Source organism: Petromyzon marinus, chromosome 30 (genome assembly GCF_048934315.1).
Source record: "Petromyzon marinus isolate PM22_M1 ecotype Great Lakes invasive population chromosome 30, UKy_Petmar_22M1.pri1.0, whole genome shotgun sequence".
NCBI classification, from domain to species: Eukaryota; Metazoa; Chordata; class Hyperoartia; order Petromyzontiformes; family Petromyzontidae; genus Petromyzon; species Petromyzon marinus.
The window spans coordinates 8,592,590-8,612,285 of record NC_133696.1 but is presented as its reverse complement, the minus strand read 5'-3'; the positions used below and the strand labels follow the sequence as shown (position 1 = coordinate 8,612,285).

The 19,696-nt window shown below is 47.6% G+C and overlaps 1 protein-coding gene across 3 annotated transcripts in view; it reads left to right on the top strand.

Annotated features, from left to right (window-relative positions):
* Nucleotides 1–19,696, top strand: part of PFKFB3 (6-phosphofructo-2-kinase/fructose-2,6-biphosphatase 3) — a 48,862-nt gene that overhangs the window by 2,261 nt on the left and 26,905 nt on the right. Inside the window, exon 1 of one of the 3 annotated variants that reach the window (XM_076070680.1) lies at nucleotides 12,201–13,306. The exons of the other annotated variants lie outside the window; for them this stretch is intronic. The gene's annotated coding sequence lies outside the window, so the exon portion shown is untranslated. Of the gene's footprint in view, nucleotides 1–12,200; nucleotides 13,307–19,696 lie in introns of those variants that run through there. 3 annotated transcript variants of the gene reach the window in all.

The window sequence follows — 19,696 nt, the reverse complement described above, 5'->3', positions numbered from 1 at the left end:
CGGAGGCATCTGGTACATATTTATATTACCTGTACACACCTGTCATTACGTTTTACGGAGATACCTGTCCATATTTGTCTGAGCACACCTGTGCTGAATGTGTTTGTGTATGGACACATCTATATACACGCCTTGCCTGTACACGAACCTCTCTTTCATGCCTTGCATCTGAAACCACTCCTGCCACCTTTGTGCACACGTGTAATCAATACTTTCTGTCTGGACACACCCGTACACACGTTGTACCTGTACACAACTGTCCTCAACGTGTAGTATCTAGATACACGTGTCCACGTCTTCTCTGCCACACCTGTACTCAATGTCCATTGTTTCCCCCACCTCCGCACCTCCGATTAGCGTGGTTGGCTGCGTACGGTGCGAAAGAAGTTCAACATACGTACATGGTGTGTGTGTGCGTGTGCGTGCACCAGTGGCGGGATAGTCCAGACCACACGCCGGTCCGTCCAGTGGGTTCAAGTATCACCTGCTGTGCTTGTGAGGATGTCCACCAGAACCGTGTACACGCCTGCGCACGTGTGCGGGGGTGGGTGGGGTTGGTGTCAATTCACAGTGCCAGCTTTAGTGGTGAGGAACGTCACATTTTAACAGCGCCATTGGGACCGTGACCGTGCGCTATCCTGCCGCGAGGTGTGAGCTCACCACACCTGTGCGCCTCCCAATGTTCTCCCCAAGTGGCGTGTGTTGTATGGCTTTGTATGGGGAGCGGTAGCGTCGTGGTTAGCGCGCTTGCGCCATAAATACGACGACCCGAGTTCGTATTCCCAGTCTGCGAACAATATCAGTGGTGAATTTCTGAACCGGTCCGAGGACCCCCCCCCCCTCTAGGTCGACTCAGCCTTAAATAACTGCATGATGCGGTGTGTGTGAAACATCATTACTGGGGAAACAAAGGCGGCTGGGCGTAGTTTCTGCCACACGAACCCCCTCGTGTGTCGTTCCGGCTTTAATAGGTGCTCGCTAACAGCACTTGCCCCAACATGGATGGGGGGGGGATCTTTCTATTTTGTGTATGAAGACTCATTCCACATCGCGTCTTACGTGTGCTTAGTGATTGTGGCGAGTGTGTGGAATGCATGGTGCTCTCGACCTGAGTGTTGGAACACATGGCGTGGTGAGCGAGCGAGTTGTGCGTCTAGATACGTGTTGTGATGATGTTGCGGTATTTACGCGCTGGAGTGATTATGGCTCGGATCGATGGTGGTTTGGTTTAAACGCACGCTCTGTGTGAGGTCTATGGGCCTCGGTATGTAGAACCTCTTTCGCACCGTACGTAGCCAAACGTGCTAATCGGAGGTGCGGAGGTAGGACAACAAACTAAACACAACAAGCTGCTTTAATGAAATACGTTGTCAATCTGGATTTAAAAAGTGAATGGTTCCAGTGGCTTCCTAATATCGGAAGGAATACTATTTCAGACGGCCTTTGTACAATTAACTATAGAGCTGTTATATTTCAGGGGTGTTCGTGCGGGTGGGTGGGCGCGCAAAGAGGCGGTGAGTGGTTACTGTGAGCTGAGTAGCTAGCCACTCATGGTGTTGGAGAGTGCCCAAGGACACGTGGTGCGGGTGAACCCATGCGTGAACGCACGTGGTGGACAGTGCGCGGTGGTAAACACGTGGTGTGATCAGTGTGTACAGTGTACAATTTGCATAACACGTGGTATGGTGAATGCGTTTAACACAGTGGTGTGGTTTGTTTACACACGTGGAGTTGTGTGGCGTGTTTATACATGTGGTGAACGTGTTTACACACGTGGTGTGGTGAGTGTGTGTTTACACACGTGGTGTGGTGAGAGTGTGTTTTACACACGTGGTGTGGTGAGTGTGTTTACACACGTGTTGTGGTGAGTGTGTTTACACGTTTAAGTTCGGGTTTATTTGTTTAGCCAGGCGAGAACTCAAGAGTAGTGTAACAGAATAAGTCTCACTTGCTCAAATAAAAGTCGGAGCAAAACATCTGTGAAACATAAATCAATGTTAAATCATACATTCTCAGTAACGGAAAGTCGGCTCGGGCAGATTATTTTTAGACTGATCAGAGCACAATTTAACATTACGTTACAGACATAGTCGAATATAGGATGGCTGTTGTACTAATATGTAACAAACAAGGATATATGCAGTAAAAATACAAGTTTCGAAGAATCGACAGCTCAGCATCAAACTCTGGTGTAGATGGAAGAGGAGCCCAATGGCATTTTAAAACAGTTCAGGGCCCTACCAGAGTAGCATGCCCAGTGGGGTCTCCACCGACTCTGGGTCTCTGTGAGAGTAAATCTGTGGGGCTCTCTGTGTGTCTATGGATGTACTGTGTGCGCCTACGGGTCTCTGTGTGACCCTGTGAGTGTGTGAGTCTGTTGTATTCTGTGTGAGTTATAGGGTCTGTGCGAGTCTCAGGGAAGCGATGGCATTTCACGTGTTTGGGGCTTTGACATAGAATGAGTGAGTACCACGTGAGTTTTGTGTCCTTGGTACAATTAACTTTAGTGCTGTTGGACATCTAATATTTCAGGGTTTTTTGTAATATATAATTTGTAAAGGTAACGGACTGAGTTATGTGTGTATCCATTTAATTAAATCGAAACTTTTTTTTATTTTACCAGATAAGGCCCACTGAGCTACGGTATATAGATTGGTTTATATTGCTGTTTTTCAGAAGCGGCCTGGCCACAAATGATAGCTCAACGAAGTGGCTTATTGTGGAAATTTATCGGAGCCGAAAACTCTAAACGCATGTTTCTAAATGTGGAGGAAAAATAACCGGAGGACCCGGAGAAAAATGCACGCGACCACGGCGAGAGAGACACCGCAAACTCCTAATATAGAGCAGGCGTCAGGGTCGGGATCGAACCCGCAACCTCCTGTATACCAGGCGAGGTAGTAAACATCTCTCCGCCGTGACGCCCCATTGAAAAGGAACTTGGCCCAGTGACTCCCAGTGACTCCCTCCGAGTTCGATGAGGTGATAACCGGTCTAGGATCAAAGGCCACAGTGATGATTGGAGTGGTTAGTTTGTAGGATGAAGTCGGAAATAAATAATTTAGCAAATCTAAAGCGGTTGTCGAGGTGTATTTGATGTCAGCATAGTTTGGGAGAGGCATGGAGGTAGCAGCTATCAAATGTTTCTGTGCAGATGATACATTTAGTTTGTAGTCCCTATCTTCCCGTGGTGTGGCGTGTTTACACACGTGATGTGTGTTTACACACGTGGTCTGCCGTGGTGTACTTACACACATTGGGTGGTGTGCAAGCACACATGATGGTTTGCTGTGCTGTGTCTACACTTTACACACGTGTTGTGTACTGCCTGTGTGTTTCCGGCTTAAGTTTGCAGAAAGATCATAGATTACAGCATACTGCTAAGTGTGCAGAAATCCTCCACACATACGCACCAGACATACAAAGACGAAGACCCCCCAGCATAGCCTTAAACAAATACTGTCGGGGCAAGTGTTGTTAGCGAACACCTACGAAGGCCGGCACGGCACAGAAACACACAACATTCACACACATACATGATGTTGGTGCTACGTTTTTCCACACCACACCCACTCCGCGCACATAACGCGCATAACAAGAGGACTGCTCAGAGCATTTCCTCGTGTGCCGTGCCGACCTTAATAGGCACTCATTCACTCGCCTTTGGCCCTGAAGCGCACGAGTCTAAAATGGGAACTTTGTGTGTGCCTATATGTGCGAGATGGTATGTCTGCAGGCGTGTATGTGTATATGATGTGTGTGTGTGTCCAAGTGTGTTGAGTGTGGGGAGCGGTAGTGTAGCGGTTAGCGCGCTGCGCTACGAACCTGGCGACCCGGGTTCGATTCCCGCTCACGGCCAACGGTCCTCCCCTAGGTCGACTCAGCCTCAAATGAGTACCTGGTGCGGTGTGTAAACATCACCACTGGGGAGACAAAGGTGGTCGGGCGTGGTGCTGGCCACCCACCCCCTCGTATACCGTGCGGCCTTCATAGGTGCTCATAGGTGAGCACCTATGAAGGCTCGCTTAACAGCTTAACAGCACTTGCCCCTACAGTCTGTTGAGGCTATACGGGGGATCTTTGTCTCTTTGAGTGTAGCGATGAGCGCGCTGGGCCTCGAACCCAGTTCGATTCCCGCTCATGGCTACCAACGGTGACGATTATCTGAACCGGTCCTGGGCCTCCCCCTAGGTCGACTCGGCCACAAATTAGTTACCTGGTGCGCGGTGTGTATACGTCGCCACCAGGGCCGGATTAAGATTGTGAGGCCCCCCCCAATTAATATTTTCAAAAGGAAAACAAAGTTAAGTTTAAAAAAAATAACGTTTATTTTTTTTGTAAATAAACGTTAACAACAAATAAAATAAAATTCAGAATTCACAAGTGAAATAACTTTTCACTTCAATATCTGGAGGGCCCTTCATCTGGCGGAGGGCCCCCTGGGCTGCAGGCCCCTAAAGCCCCCCGTGCCTTAATCCGGCCCTGATCGCCACCAGGCAGACGAATCGCGGCGCTGGCCATCCACGCCCTCGTGTGCCGTGCCCGCCTGCATCGGTGCTACGACTTTGTTCACGACACTTGCCCCAAACAGCCGGTTAAAGGCTATGGGGGCGGTGTTAGCCCACGTGGTGACGGACAGGAGAGGGGTATGTGGGTGTGTGTGTGGTGTGGGATGTGTGCAAGACACGCGGATACACAAGACCCAGCCCAAAATAACCCAGCCCCCACCGTGGACTCGCGGGAGGCTGTGTGTGTGTGGCGGGGTTAGATATGGTGTCACGACAGACACATCCAGCCACGAACATTTACAGCCAACCGCCCGCATAACGAAATACAGTACCCACAAACACACAAACACACGCGCGCGCAAAAAAATTGCCCTCAATATAGCCTTTAAGAGACTGTCGGGGAGGGTCAAAGTGCTGATTTGAAGGGCCGGAACGGCACACGAAGGGGGGTGGCTGTGGGAATGGTGATCGACTTTACGCCCGGCTCAAGGATAAAGACAGATTCCGCCTATAGCCTCGAACAGCCTGTTGGTGAGAGTGAGTGTTTGCGAGCACCGCGCAGGGCTGCGAATGAATGGGCTCTTCCTGGGTTCAAATCCACGCACACGAATCCAGACACAAGACGCACAACGACAAAAGATCCCTCGTTATAGCCTTAGCAGGCTCCTGGGGGCAAGTGCTGTTCGCGAGAACCTCTGAAGACCGTGGGCACGGCACACGAGGGGGTGGGTGACCAGCACCACGCCCGACCGCCTTTGTCTCCCCGGTGGCGATGAGTCGACTTAGCGGAGGCAGCAGGACCGGTTCAGATAATTGTTACTGTTGTTGGTGGCCATGAGCAGAAATCGAACTCAGTTCACCGATCTCGAAGCACAGCGTGTTTATTACCGTTGCGGCATTTGTCCCCGCATATAGACACGCACGTACATACCATGCAGACACACTCGTACATACAGACACACTCGTACGTGCACACTCGGTGTTTAATTCCCAACGGAATATTTCCTGGGTCGTAGCCTGGAATAGTAGGCACGTGGCTTGGGCTGCGAGAAGGCTATGGGCCCTCTGAGGAGGTGGGTGGACAGCGGAGGGTGGAGGAGAGAGATTTGATGATGCGGCGGCGACTAATCAGTGGCAGGTGGGGTTGTGGTGAGAGGTTGTTTACCCAGTAAAAGGCTCGCCTAGTCTCACGAGTCCTTTTTCAGTAGGGTCCTGCCAAGTTTTTTTGCAGGAGGGGTGATGATTGCTGCTGCTGCTGTGTGTGTGTGATCCCAGTTGAATAAGTTGCGGTGTCAATGTACACATTTTGGCATTGACGTTGGCAGCCTCTTGGGGCCTCCTCTTGCGAATTTCTGTACATCATGGGGCCTTTGGCGTCCACTCTGAAGCGGAAGACGCCTAGTATGTTAATGGTTAGTACACCCGCAGTTATAACTAGGGCGGCCGCGGGAAATCGAACCGCTGACCTCTGTAACAAGCGGTCATTGAGCTACCATGGGGCAACATCACCGCCAGCCCAAGAGAGAGAGAGTGGTGGGGTTGGTGTTGGAAGGAGACCAGGGATGTTGGGGTGGGAGATTAAATAATCATTTGAGAGATTTGGAATCACACAGAGGGGATTTCATAGATTGTCAGCATGGATGTTGAAATGACTGGCGATGACGACACGCACGGAGTGACATGCTTCACAAAGAAAGCCTCGCTCAATTACTGGGGCAGATCTCTCCTTCAAACAGCCAAGCCCTGAGCCTATTCCTACCCCAGACTTCACAACAGCCACTTGCTCCAACCACAGCTACTGATTGGACCGAGCCACAGCCCCTGACTCTGGCCCTAACCACAGCCACTGACTGCGGCCCTAACCACAGCCGCTGACTGCGACCCTAACCAGAGCCACTGACTGCGGTCCTAAACCAGAGCCACTGACTGTAGCCCTAACCACAGCCACTGATTCTGGCTGACCCCTTACCACAGACCCTGACCCGAAGTCTTAATTTAACGCTGCCGTGAGTGCTGCTGGGATGCCACTAGATGGCTCTGTCACGCCACGGGTTGACTGTGGGTGTGCTGCGAGATGCCAAGGAGATGTCAGCTAGGGATTCTGGAATGAATCTGTGTGGAGCTTCGAGTGTCACCCCCCCCCCCCCCGTTACGCACGGTGGGTTGCTAATAGGTGTCTTAGCGTTTTTGAGGATTGCAGCAGTGATGTTGCAGTGATGTTGCAGTGATGTTGGGACACATCACTGCAGACGTGCCAAGATCGGGAAATCGCTGCAATCCTCAAAAACCCAAAGACAACGTCAGTAAGGATGAGCGCATTGAGCTTTCCAAATTAAAAAAGAGAGATGACATCGTCATCCTCTCAGCCGACAAGGGCAATGCCACAGTCATCATGGACAAAACCACATACAATAACAAAATTCAGGACCTACTTACTGATGGTAGCTATACAACGATTCAAAGAGATCCCACCAACAGCGTCGTTACGAAAACCAACAATATCATCACCAATTCGACATCTTGAATCGTAACCAACCCAGCAGTTTTCCTTAAAACCCTCTGCTGCTAGATTTCTCTAAGACGAAGGTACTTTGCAAACCCACTGGCTATCAACAAAGATTCGTGCATGAAGCCATCCACATATACAGACACAGACACAACTTCAATCGAGAAGATGGGTATAAACTGAGCAATCATTGGAAGGACGTTATCAACCAGTTTAAGTCATAACTGGCTGTGACGTTCCCATCCTACCAGCTTCCAATGTTAGTTGTTATTTTCGGCTCTCGAATTTTACATTAACAGGTTAAATTTCCCACATTAACACAGCCACCTCGCTCGCCAAGCTCGACGTTGCTGCTCTGCGATCTCCCATTAACATGCTCATCTCTCACATTAACACCCTCCGATCTTACATTAACATGCTAATTTATTACATTAACATAACTAGCCCCGCCCACTTCGTTTACGTCCCTTGGGCTACACCCATTTTAAACCTTTAAAACAGACTGCCTCAGCAGCTTTTCCCCCTCTGTTTTCTTCCTGATGACGAACGCTTGTGTTGTGATCGAGACGTCGTAGTTTAATAAAAATTATATTTTTTCTTTGAACCTATCTACGTGACTTTACCGAAAGACTCAAACAAATTGCTTGCCTCTTCTCTCTTTGGCACATCTTTTTGTATTGTTGCTGTATCCCGTTGACCCGTCCGGATTCAAATAGAACCCGCAACCTTTGGTTGATTGCAAGTCCAGTGTGCGCTAGCCATTGCACCACATCAGCTCGTGATGCGTTGTTAATGGTTAATGCGGTGGTTAGCGCACTGCGCCGAGTTCAATTCGACTCGGCCTCAAATAAGTACAGGGCTGTGAAAAAGAGCTTCATAGCTCATCGTATTCCCCCAGTCTAAATCAAGATTCTCATTGTTAAATGTTAAGAAAACTAAATTGCTTTTATTTTACCAGGTAAGGCCCATTGAGCTATATAGTTCTTTTTCAGAGGCGATCTGGCCACAAATGATAGCTCAACGAAGTGGCTCATCTTGTGGAAATGTAGAGCAGCCAAATACTCTAAACGCATGCTTCTGTGGAGGGAAACACCGGAGGACAAGAGGAAAATCCACGCGACGCGGAGACAACATGTAATACTCCAAATATACAGGGGTTAGGGTAAGGGATCGAACCCAGGACTACCACCTGTATTCCAGGCGAGGCAGTTTACATCTCGCCAACGCGGCACTCCTTGTTGGGGTGATTCCCCATGCAGAACTTTGTCTCCTTCCACTGAGACCACGGTGCGGCGCCTCTGTTAGTTGCTCACAAGTGACGAGGGCCACGCCGTATTCTGGCCGGGACGTTGTGTAAGCGCGCAGGGTCGGTCCCCATGAGCTTTGGTGACCGAGCAACCGAGGGCATGGGGGAAGGTCACGGGCCTGTGGTCTGTGCTGCCAGGCGCAGACACCAGAGGGCAGTGCAGACTCAGAATTGTTATTTATCCTGGAGATAATTCGAGGAGTTCCTTTTCACTGATGTCTATGAGGTGCGGGTCAGAAAATTACACCAACAAACAAACAATAGCAAAAAAAACCGATACGAGTGCAAAGTATAGGAAAGTGACACATTTCACTAAAATATATAAAATAGATAACGTATATAAGTAAAAATTGCATAAGTACACCAATTACCAAGATTGGTTAAGGGAGAAAAACAACAGCAAGAACAGTCCCAGACCACACCGATACAACGCACGGTTCTGCAAAAAAATTACACATTAAAATCGAACGATCGATACATGGGGAAGGATGAAAGTTACAAATCACGTGGGGCGAATGCAGTTGGATCCAGCGCGAATGTTAAGGGAGGTAACAAGGTTGCTGGGAAAATGTTGGTGCTGCAAAGGCAAAGGCTTTGCCACCTGTTCCTATTATTGCTCTTTAGGAAGGCAAATAGATGGACGTTTTAGGTTTCTTGGGTTCCACAATGGGGTTAATGAATTGGTTTAGGAGAGCGCAGATTTGCCACGAGGGATTTTAGGGATGAACCGGACCCATTGTAGATGGGTTGGTTCGTGAATGGATGAGGTGTGAGTGGTTGAGTGCAGCAGGACTCATGGATCTCGTCTGGCCAATGAAGAGCAATTTGGGTCTCTGGCTTGTGTGTTGTCAAGGGCCACTGTATTGTATACGTTTTCTCTTTAAGGCCACACACGATGCTATTGACGAATGTGCTGGGTTCTTTGTGTTATTTTAGATTCAGTTCCAAGTCACATCATGGGACCTCCTTTGCCAGTATTCAATGATGATAATAGTTTTGTCCCTTTTCTGGCAATAAAACAGGTGTGTTAAGATGTTAAAACACCAAACTGAACCTTTGCAAGGAATAATTTCTGCATTAACCACATATACTTGTGGTGAACATGCAAACAAAAAAAATTCTGACAGTATGTGCATTGCACATACTGTGCATTGCACATACTCCATTGGGCCCTGTTCATCCCTAAAATCCTGAGTGTAATGCACATACTGTCAGAACATGCATGTTCACCACAAGTATATGCGGTTAATGCAGACATGATTCCTTGCAAAGGTTTCAGTTTCGTGTTTTAACATCTTAACACCTGTTTTATTACCAGAAAAGGGACAAAACTATTATCAGTTCCAAGTCATTTAGCCGTTAAATTGCTACACCTGAAAGTTGAATTGCAGATAGACCCACTCACCCACACACTCAACCACTCACCAACCCGCTCACTCATCAACCTACCTACAGTACCCACCAAACCACTCACCCACTAACCATCCACTCTTTCACTTGCCCACCCACGCACTTATCCAACCATTCATCCATTCACCAATTCCTTACCAACATAGCACACACGAATACACAAGATAAAACACATGTCTTACGAATACCACGTTTACTGTAATTGGCTGCTATAACTGTAAAGTATTTGCCTGCTATAAATTAGAGTATTTTACGGTATTTGGCTGTTACAAATTTCCAAACCATAAGCCACTTGATTGAGCTATGATTTGTGGCCAGGCCGCTTCTAAAAAAGAGCTACATAGCTCAGTGGGCCTTACCTGGTAAAATAAAAAGAGAGTTTATGGAGTTTAAAAAAGAGCGTTTGACTGCAGGGGTGGATATGTGGACACCGTGTCGTGGCCTGAGCAAACTTGGTAGCGTTAACATTCAACCACCTAACGAGATTGTCAAATCATGGGACCTTTTTGCTAATATCAAAGAATCTTAAATATAAAGCAGAAAATACATCTGTTTGTTTGTGTGAAGCAGCAAAACTCTCGAACGCTGAGCTCTGGCGTCATGAAATTTGCACAGCTTATGCTGTCTGGAATTTCTAAGTCAACGAGACTATTTTTAGCTCGCCACGTCATTCCCTTCCCGAGTTGCAAAAATCGACCTTATGTATAAGTGGGTTAAGGTTGAATTTCCTTGAGTGAAAAACATCCGATTTAGTTAAATTGATTTGCTTCGGCTTTTTTCTTTCTTGCAAGCATCAATTTTTTTCAGGATTTTTCAGTGACATATAAGGGAATATGAAATTCATCCAAGTCCCGGGCGAAGCCGGGTAGTAAAGCTAGTAAAAATAAGAATAGGTTTTACCCTCTCTGGCAATAAAATAGGTGTTAGGATGCTCAAACACCAAATAGAGACATTTTGCAAGGAATCAAGTCTGCATTTACTACACGCACTTGTGGATATATTGTCAGGTTTCCACGTATGGTGTTGTTATTATTGTCGGGTGGTGGAGGGGTTGCTGACAATAATGTTGGCAAGAACACGATTGCACTGTGCCACGCTTTCTCACCCAGAAACGAAAACAGTGCAACAAATGATGTTGGTGCTGCTGCTGGCTTTGCTACGTTGGTAGTGGTGCACAAAGCATAATAGTCAACAAACTCAACACGTTCCTTGTCAATAGCACTTTGTGTGTGTGTGCCGCCTCCAAAGAAGACGCATGATAGGCGACGTTTTGGGCAATGGCCCTTCTTCATGGAACATAGGCCAGAGAGCATGAGTGAATAAGAGTAAGATCGTATCACAGTTTTAAGAACAATGAAAAGAGACAACGCAATTGATTTCTTAGAGGAGCCTGTGCTCTCAGAATCAGAATATTTATGTATAGTGGAGGAATCCGATGAGCTATACAGGTCTTTTTCACAAATGTCTCGCAGGGGCAGCTAAGAACGTTACAACAACAAACAATACAAAAACATCATAGCAGTGAAAAGTACAAGTAAGGTAAACAATCACCCAAAACAAACACAAATGAAACTAAACCATCCCCATCCTACCAGGCAAAGTCCACTGAGGTATTACCTTGTTTTTCAGAAGCAACCTGGCCACAAATGATAGCTCAACAAAGTGGGCTCATCATTTGGACATTTATAGCAGCAAATGAATCTAAAGAATTTCAATGCACGTTTCTAAATGTGGAGGGAAAATCCGGAGGACCCGAAGAAAAAAATCCACGCAAACTCCAAATATACAGCAGCAGGCGTCAGGGTCGGAGATTGAACCTCCCGCCTCCTGCATACCAGACGAGGAAGATAACATCACAAAGGACATTTCCCGAAACGTCGCCTATTACATTTTTTTATTTGAAGGGAGCAATCGGTGGTGTTGAGTGTTTTCGCGAGCGGACTGGGTGGTTATCAACGTGGGGAAGAAGTCACTCCCGATGGTGGGGGCCAGGGTGGAGAGGGAAGGGAGGGGGAAGGAGGAGGAGGTGGTGGTGGGGAGGAAGTGGTGGTGAGGAAGGAGGTGGTGGTGGGGAGGGAGGAGGTAGTGGTCGTGGGGAGGTGGTGGTGGGGAGGGAGGAGGTGGTGGTGGTAGTGGGGAGGGAGGAGGTAGTGGTGGTGGGGAAGGAGGTGGTGGAGGGGAGGGAGGAGGTGGTGGTGGTGGGGAAGGAGGTGGTGGAGGGGAGGGAGGAGGTGGTGATGGGGAGGGAGGAGGTGGTGGTGGTGGGGAAGGAGGTGGTGGTGGAGAGGGAGGAGGTGGTGGTGGTGGAGAGGGAGGAGGTGGTGGTGGAGGGGAGGGAGGAGGTGGTGGTGGATAGGAGGGAGGAGCTGGTGGTAGTGGGGAGGGAGGAGGTGGTAGTGGGGAGGGAGGAGGTACCGGTGGCAGTGTGGGGGGGATGCGTGGCGGCCACGTGGTCTCAGAGAACAACCCCTTGAGCGATATAATGAATGAAGTGAAGAAAGGAGTGGCAAATAAAAACAGGATCTACAAAGCCAGAACGCACAAAGCCGGACAAGACAGAGTAGGGGGAGGAGAGTGAAGCCGGCAGGGACTGTACAGCATATAAACTAAACTATCTGCAACGTCTACAGATTTAATTGACTACAGTATACAATACATACTGTATATCTATGCTGTACACACGTCCGTGCTGACGGTATACAAAGGCTGGCGTGTACACAACACATGCTCTTTGTGTTGTGGTCTCTAGGTATTGAAGGCTTTGGGCGGGCTGCCTGTGGTTCACGTGGGCGCCTCATTGGCGAGGCGTTTTGAGATTAGTCGATTTCAAGTGCTCAGACGTGCGGTGTGTTGGGTGTTGTGGTGAGAGGTGGGCAGGTTGGTTTGGAAGTTGCACGACTGTGGTCGTTAATGAGTTAATTAGTTACAGGGAGGAAGGAGGAGGAGAGAGAGAGCAGGCACGTGGGGGTTGGGCTGCGTAACGTTGCGTGTGGGGTGAGACATCAGCACGGACAGTCGCTTGATGTTACCGGTCGTAGATTGTAGTTTGCCTAAAAGCTCGAGACGTCCCGGTTCGATACCCGATCATCGGATCATTCGTGCCGATTGAGTCAACTGAGTAAGCTGGGAGATCGATTTTATTTTTTCTAAATCACGGTTTGCTGAGCACACGCCAAGCGGGGCAGAAAATAAACAGCAGTGCTATTAAAGTTGTAATACTAGATTAGAGTTAGCACGATTATTATAGACATATTTTTTTTGTTGTAAAGTGCTCTAGAAGGTCCCGGTTAGGGTACGGTCATTCAAGTCTGGTCAAGGCACGCAGAGGATTTGACTTCGTGGGCTGCTCGTACGAACTGCGGAGGCGAGGCGTGCTGCTGCTGTCGTGGGGGTTGTGTGCGGATCACCCGGGACGTTAGGACGACACAGTTCGAGCCCCGAGTGAGGTCGGTGGGGTCAACGTGACCCCCCCCCCCCTGCAAGCGCTCACCCTGGCGGACTCACGGGAGCTCACGCAGACTCGCATCCAGAAGATCTGGGTGCCGAGACACGGGGACGTGGCGCCCAGGAAGGCGTGTGAGTACACGTGGCGTGAGTGCCGGTCTGAGTACACGTGGAGTGAGTACACGTGGAGTGAGTACACGTGGAGTGAGTACACGTGGCGTGAGTACACGTGGAGTGAGTGCTGGTCTGAGTACACGTGGAGTGAGTACACGTTGAGTGAGTGCTGGTCTGAGTACACGTGGAGTAAGTACACGTGGAGTGAGTACACGTGGAGTGAGTACACGTGGAGTGAGTACACGTGGAGTGAGTACACGTGGAGTGAGTACACGTGGAGTGCACGTGGAGTGAGTGCTCGTCTGAGTACACGTGGAGTGAGTACACGTTGAGTGAGTGCCGGTCTGAGTACACGCGGGAATGAGATACACGTGGAATTGAGTACCGGTCTAAACACACGTGGAGTATTTTTTTAGTACGCGTCGAGTTTGTCCTGGGGAGCGGTGGTGCAGTGGTTAGCGCACTGCGCTCCGAGTTGGATTCCCGCTCACAACGAGTGAGCGAGGGGCACATACTCATCAAGACAGGTCCAGGGCCTTCCCCTGGGTCGACTTGACCTTCAGGGAGTATCTGTGTAAACATCGTCGCTCGGGAGACGAAGGCGACCGGGCGTGCTTTTCTTGTGCTGGTCAGATTACACGTGGCTTGTATACACAACACATGGTGCATAACCAATACAAATGACATTGTGTTTATATGTACATATTATGTACGTGCACGTGCAGTTCAAATACACGCTGCACCGAACTGCATACTGCAGTACAAACACGACATGAAATATACAAAGTGCATAACCACAAGTATACATTACATAGCACTATACACAATAGCGCTATGCAGTATATACAAAGGTCCCCCGTGTACTGTTATAGCCTTAACATAAAGTGCTATTTGGACCGTGCGTGGTGTTGGGTGGCCAGCACCACACACGGACCGCCTTTGTCTCCCCAGTGGCAATGTTTACACACTGCATCGGGTACTCATTTGAGGTTGAGTAGACCTAGGGGAGGCCCATGACTTAGTTCAGGTGACCCGCCACTGGTGTTGGCCGTGAGCCGGAATTGAGCTCGGCTCGCCCTAACCTCTAAGCTACCGCTCCCCCACACACTCACAATAGTCGCATACCTAGGCGAGTACACACACGTGGCTGTGATGCCACGTGCGTTCTATATTTAGCACCGTGCACGGTTCAGTTTGGTGCTTGAACCAGGTCAGACCTCGGGAGACGAGGTTAAGAGTAGGGCTGAACGATTACGGTAATCGATTTCAATCGAAATCGCAATTTGAAACAATGCGATTTGCAAATCGCAAAGGGTGCGATTTTTTGCGATTTTAAAAGACCTATTTCTTATTGGAATTTTTATTACTTTTTTATTATTATAACGTTATTTAACTTAACAATTGTTCTATGTTTGCTTGTTCCTTTTTAATTAAAAATGTTTTATTAAATACATGTTGGAAGCAATTCATATCTTTTAAGTTCTCATCCTTGCATGAGACTAAATAGAGCAGTTCATATGTTGATGGTATCACGTGGTAATGCTCAATCACATGTTTTAAATCTATTACACAGTGAATAATGAACTGAAGCTTGACTTTTTAAAAAAATGATCGTAAATCAAATCGCAATATCTGTCAGAAAAATCGCAATCGGATCATTTCCCCAAATCGTTCAGCCCTAGCTAAGAGTGCCACGTGCAGGAAGTGACCCGGGGTACTTATACATGGCACACACAGTCGCACGTGGCACACTGCGTAATGATCGCGGTACAACCATCGCCCACCGAGCGACGTGACGCAAATCGAACAGAATAAGAACCTTTATTTATCCTGGAGGAATCCGATGAGCTGTGAAGCTCTTTTTCACAGATGTCCATACTCTCACAGCCTGGGACTTATTCGAGGCTGAGTCGAATCCGTGGCCTCGGATTCGAACTCGGGGGTCGCCGGGTCCGTAGCGCGGTGTGCTAACCACCACGCCACCGCTCGTCCACCGCATCACCCATTAACAGCGCATCATGAGCCGGTGTGGTACAATGGCTAGCGCACACTGGACTAGCAATCGTCCAAAGATTGGGGGGTTCCATTCGATCTCCCGGAGCGGCACTAGAATGTTAAAATAAGTTGGCAAGTAAAATCCCACCTGCTCGTGTCCACTAGCCAGCAGTACAAGTTCATCGCAGACCGCGAGTTCACCTGCATCGCTACCAACACCTACACCTTCAACATAACCTGAACAGGTACCATCACCTGTATCGTTACCAATACCTACACCTTGAACATAACCTGAACAGGTACAGTGAGGGAAAAAAGTATTTGATCCCCTGCTGATTTTGTACGTTTGCCCACTGACAAAGAAATGATCAGTTTATAATTTTAATGGTAGGATTATTTGAACAGTGAGAGACAGAATAACAACAACAAAATCCAGAAAAACGCGTGTCAAAAATGTTATAAATTGATTTACATTTTAATGAGGGAAATAAGTATTTGACCCCCTCTCAATCAGAAAGATTTCTGGCTCCCAGGTGTCTTTTATACATGTAGCGAGCTGAGATTATGAGCCACTCTCAAAGGGAGTGCTCCTAATCTCAGCTTGTTACCTGTATAAAAGACACTTGTCCACAGAAGCAATCAATGAATCAGATTCCAAACTCTCCACCATGGCCAAGACCAAAGAGCTCTCCAAGGATGTCAGGGATAAGATTGTAGACCTAGACAAGGCTGGAATGGGCTACAAGACCATTGCCAAGCAGCTTGGTGAGAAGGTGACAAGTTGGTGCGATTATTTGCAAATGGAAGAAACACAAAAGAACTGTCACTCTCCCTCGGCCTGGGGCTCCATGCAAGATCTCACCTCGTGGAGTTGCAATGATCATGAGAACGGTGAGGAATCAGCCCAGAACTAAACGGGAGGATCTTGTCAATGATCTCAAGGCAGCTGGGACCATAATCACCAAGAAAACAATTGGTAACACACTACGCCGTGAAGGACTGAAATCCTGCAGCGCCCGCAAGGTCCCCCTGCTCAAGAAAGCACATATACATGCCCGTCTGAAGTTTGCCAATGAACATCTGAATGATTCAGGAGGAGGAATGCTGCCTATGACCCCAAGAACACCATCCCCACCGTCAAACATGGAGGTGGAAACATGCTTTGGGGGTGTTTTTCTGCTAAGGGGACAAGACAACTTCACCGCATCAAAGGGACGATGTACTGGGGCCATGTACCGTCAAATCTTGGGTGAGAACCTCCTTCTCTCAGCCAGGGCATTGAAAATGTGTCGTGGATGGCTATTCCAGATTGACAATGACCCAAAACACACGGTCAAGGCAACAAAGGAGCGGCTCAAGAAGAAGCACATTAAGGTCCTGGAGTGGCCTAGCCAGTCTCCAGACCTTAATCCCATAGAAAATCTGTGGAGGGAGCTGAAGGTTCGAGTTGCCAAACGTTAGCCTCGAAACCTTAATGACTTGGAGAAGATCTGCAACGAGGAGTGGGACAAAATCCCTCCTGAGATGTGTGCAAACCTGGTGGCCAACTACAAGAAACGTCTGACCTCTGTGATTGCCAACAAGGGTTTTGCCACCAAGTGCTAAGTCATGTTTTGCAGAGGGGGTCAAATACTTATTTCCCTCATTAAAATGCAAATCAATTTATAACATTTTTGACATGCGTTTTTCTGGATTTTGTTGTTATTCTGTCTCACTGTTCAAATAAACCTACCATTAAAATTATAGACTGATCATTTCTTTGTCAGTGGGCAAACGTACAAAATCAGCAGGGGATCAAATACTTTTTCCATCACTGTACCATCACCTGCATCGCTACCAACACCTACACCTTGAATATAACCTGAACAGGTACCATCACCTGCATCGCTACCTATGCACCACAAACGCAATCGGAACAAATATCATCACCTGCAGCGATACCATAACGTATACCGTTACCATCACAGAATTTACTGCACCAGTACATGTACCGACATCTGCACAAATACCACACAACCCAATACCATTGTATTAACATCACACCATCTCCTCTGCAAGTACCATCACATTAGCAATGGCCATCACCCACACGTGTACCAACCATCAACTCCATGAATACCACAGTCAATGCCATGGTGGCATGGATTTTTCTCAGGGTCCTATTGTTTGTTTCCCTCCATTTAGAAACATGCGTTTTAGAGTATTTGGCTGCTATACATTTCCACACGATGAGCCACTTCGTTGACCTATCATTTGTGCCCAGGTCGCTTTTGAAAAAGAGCTATTAGCTCAGTAGGTCTTACCTGGTAAAATAACAAGAGTAACACTACACCCGTGCCATCGTTTCCACGAGTACCTATGGGTGGCGGGGGGGGCATGGGTCACCCAGGGTGATGGCATTTTGTTCTTTTAACAAATGCAACAAAAATGCATGTCCTGATAGTGGCATTGTCTTTGTGCTGTTCGCCTTTTGGCGTCCCCTGGTCCATCACTGTTTGAGACGAGCTCTAAAGAAAGCTGTCTCAGGTGTGGACCAATCAGTTTCAAAGACAATGCACTATCATATACTACCAGAGCATGTTTGTGTCTGCATGTTCACCACAAGTGTGTGTGTGGTTAATGCAGACACGATTCCTTGCAAAAGGTTTCAGTTTGGTGTTTTAACATCTTAACACAAACTGTTTTATTGCCAGAAAGGGTAAAACCTATTCTTATAAAAATGCATGGTTTATGATTATTATAATCGTGATTATTTTAAAACCACCGCTATCTGCCCTTAGCATGGGCTGGTGGGTCTGACCAGCGTGGCGGTGTAACGAGTGAGTTCCTGTGATCAGCTAAGCTGGTTTAATCAAGTTTGACTCCAGTAAGGGCTTGTGAATTCCTAACCTTGCTATGAGGCCATTGAACTTGAAAGTCCTTCGGCCCAGCGTTGGAGGGGGGTGAGGCGGGCGGTGGCGGGTGGGAGGGCTCGCAATCTCAAGGTTGCTGGTTCATATCCTCGTTGTGGGGGCAGGGGTTGACTTAATCCATCATCCCGCCACTCTGGGGGTCCATAAAATACCTACAATTTTGTGGGCAAGTCAAGAGCGGTGGTTGTGTCCTGGCAGTTTGGGAGAGACTTGCACCCTGCCCACCACTGGTTCAAGGCTGTAACCAGTGCCTTGATGCTCATTTGAGCGCTAAACTGGTCTGAATATAATCTGGCCGAGACAACTTGCATTCTGGGCAATTGATAATTTAACTGACACTGATTTTGTTTGTGCAATATTTTGTATGTCTCACACGACTTTGTTTTGTTTTGGTGCCGATTTCTGTTTTTTTAATTGCCGTACTTTTATTCTATTTAAGTGATCTTGGTCGCCCCAGGTCACTCTTGGAAATGAGACTATCCTGCTCTCTTTGAGTTCTCACACACCCGGTTAAACAAAATCCACTCGAAATTCTAAACTAGAGATCTCAGTATCTCTATGGGTCTCTATCTCAATGGCTGTTGATGGGTCTAGATGCATCTCCACGTGTCTTTATGGGTCTCAAGCTCTATTGCTCTATATGGGTCTCCATGTATCTCTATCTCGAAGGGTCTCTACGTATTTTTGTGTTTCTACGTATTGCTATGGGTCTGTTTCGTCTTGGTCACCAGATCAGTTACTTGCGATGCAGACTGTCCTGTTCTCTTGATTTCTTACCTGGTTACACAAAATCGACTTGAAAGCTATGTGCCTCCTCGCTGCTTATTCTGACCCCACGCAATCATCCACAGTATCGCCAGTTCACCAGCATTAAATCACCCAGTTTGACCCTGCTAATGAGACACTGAGGAAAACCAGTCCAGAGTCTTTGCTTGTCATGAAATAAATGCTGCTGAATTGATGAACTCCCAGAAGCCTGTGTGGCTTGTTAAGAAATACTTTAATTGTTTTTGTTTATATGGATGAGGCAGATATGTGGAGAGAAATTGTCTGATTTTCATATTGTTACAGTGAGGGGAAAAAAGTATTTGATCCCCTGCTGATTTTGTACGTTTGCCCACTGACAAAGAAATGATCAGTCTATAATTTTAATGGTAGATTTATTTGAACAGTGTTAGACAGAATAACAACAAAAATCCAGAAAAACGCATGTCAAAAATGTTATAAATTGATTTGCATTTTAATGAGGGAAATAAGTATTTGACCCCCTCTCAATCAGATAGATTTCTGGCTCCCAGGTGTCTTTTATACGAGTAACGAGCTGAGATTAGGAGCACACTCTTAAAGGGAGTGCTCCTAATCTCAGCTTGTTACCTGTAAAAAAGACACCTGTCCACAGAAGCAATCGATCAATCAGATTCCAAACTCTCCACCATGGCCAAGACCAAAGAGCTCTCCAAGGATGTCAGGGACAAGATTGTAGACCTACACAAGGCTGGAA